The 2,243-nt window shown below is 44.8% G+C and overlaps 1 pseudogene; it reads right to left on the bottom strand.

Annotated features, from left to right (window-relative positions):
- Positions 1–1,910: 1,910 nt before the first annotated feature.
- On the bottom strand, positions 1,911–2,028 carry LOC126458998 (5S ribosomal RNA; annotated as a pseudogene).
- Positions 2,029–2,243: the final 215 nt, after the last annotated feature.

Raw genomic sequence — 2,243 nt, 5'->3', positions numbered from 1 at the left:
ATCACATCCACCGATTTCCGACCATTTCGATAATTTCTTCGTGGTGCGCCCTTTATTTATTTTTGTCTTAGAGTGTATTACTGAACCAGAACAGTTAAACATATGAAGATTCAGCTCACCATATTTAACGCAGTTTCAGTGGTGGAGCGATGTGTAGGACCTATCACTCCGAGGCAACATTTCTCTTCGTTCTTGTCCACATCTACTTCATGTACTGAATCCATCACTTATAAATTTTCGTTCTGTTTTTTACCGAATAAAACCAATAAGTCAGATGAAGCAGGGAAACTAATTTACAATAATTATTACACCTAGTACGGTATTATCAAGTATGAATCTCCTCTTATAATATAAATCCTCTGGTCTGAAATATCTTTGCTTGCAAAGACGGCTTTTTAAAATCGTCGCCTGTAGTACGCCCTCGTGAAATTATCTGCTAAACTCATAACAAACACTGCTGTCTGCACATGCTGGCTTCATTAGTAGGAGAAAAGAACACAAAATAGTCCTGGCGAGGACATAATCCACAAGACAAAGAATCTCGTCAGAAAAGAGTGAAACAAATAGTGAAGAATCCAGCAGGGCGCCATGATAACTCCAACAAGACGATGGTACCGTGGACTCAGCTGCAGAAATTCTTAATCATTACATCCCTGTATGGTTATGATCGATTCAAACAGCACCTCCATCACATCAGAATCATACCATCTCCTCTGAAATGAAGATTGGGACTGGTCACATTCTCGTACGGAAACTGAATTTATCAGTATGAATTTCGTCAAAATGAGCCCCAGTGTACGCGCAGTTTATTCGACAGAGCGCAGAATCTACGATACAACAAACAATATAAATAAATTACGGGCCTGTATTTCATTTCTAATTGACGGATAGGCACGGCTACATCGTGAATATGATTCATCACACCTTCCCCATGCCGGACAAGGGTCGTTCGTGCACATTGCTTTCACTACTAGGAACGAACCGGGTACTTCTGATATCACGTATTTTTACTTGCGTCCGTTAGTGACTGCAGCTGCGTACTAGAGCAAGCATTAACTGATTATCAGTCATTCCCAAGCTGGCTACGAAAGGCGATTGTCCGAATTATCTGCATCTCCATCTACATCTCTCCTCCGCCGCCATCTTATGGTGTGTATCGGAGGATACTTTATGTAACATTGCCACTTCCTCACCCCCCTCCCGCCACCATTTCTGGCCCATTCGCCAACGGTCCGTGGGAAAAATAATTGCTGGTAAGCCTGCGTGCGAGCTCCATTTGTCTAATTTAACCTGCATGGTTTTTTCACGAGATATACGTACGAAGAAACAATACATTGACTGACTCTTGTAGGAACGTACGCTCTGGGAATTTTGGCTGTAAACCACAGCGTAATACACGACTCACTTGTAGCCTTTGGCTCTAGACTTCGATGAGCTTCTGCGTGACAGTTTCGCGATTACTGACTGAGCCTCTATAGAAACGTGCTATTCTACTTTGATTCTTGTCTACATCATCTATCAGTCCTATCTCGTACGGGTCCCATACGGACAAGCAGTATTCAAGTGTTGGTTGAACGAGGCTTTTAAAAGCTACCTCTTTCATGCATGAACTACACTTCCTGAGTATTCTTTTAATGAATCTCAGCATGTTATCTGCCTTACCTGGCATTAGTTTTATGTGGTCTTTCTTCCTCCCTTTCTTTCTCCGCCCAAACAGGCCTCGGAAGGCCCAACGTACCGACCGACCGCCATGTCATCCTCAGCCGATAGGCGTCACTGGTTGTGGATATGGAGGGGCATGTGGTCAGCACACCGCTCTCTCGGCCGTTGATAGTTTTCGCGTCCAGAGTCGTTACTTCTCAATCCAGTAGCTCCTCAATTGGCCTCACATGTGTTGAGTGCACCTCGCTTGCCAACAGCGCTCGGCAGACCGGATGGTCACCCATCCAAGGTCTAGCCCAGCCCGAAAGCGCTTAACTTTGGTGATCTGACGGGAACCGCTGTTAGCACTTCGGCAAGGCCGTTGGCTGCTTCCTGTACTGCTTGCTCTATATACAGATTGAATAACATCGGGGATGGGCTACAACCCTGTCTCACTCCTTTCCCAACCACTGCTTCCCTTTCATGTCCTTCGGCTCTTATTACTGCCATCTGGTTCCTGTACGAATTGTAAATATCCTTTCGCTCCCTGTATTTGACCCCTGCCAGCTTCAGAATTGGAAAGAGAGTATTCCAGTCTACAT

The sequence above is a fragment of the Schistocerca serialis genome, chromosome 2 (genome assembly GCF_023864345.2).
Source record: "Schistocerca serialis cubense isolate TAMUIC-IGC-003099 chromosome 2, iqSchSeri2.2, whole genome shotgun sequence".
Taxonomy (NCBI): Eukaryota; Metazoa; Arthropoda; class Insecta; order Orthoptera; family Acrididae; genus Schistocerca; species Schistocerca serialis.
This window is presented reverse-complemented; position numbering and strand designations above follow the sequence as displayed.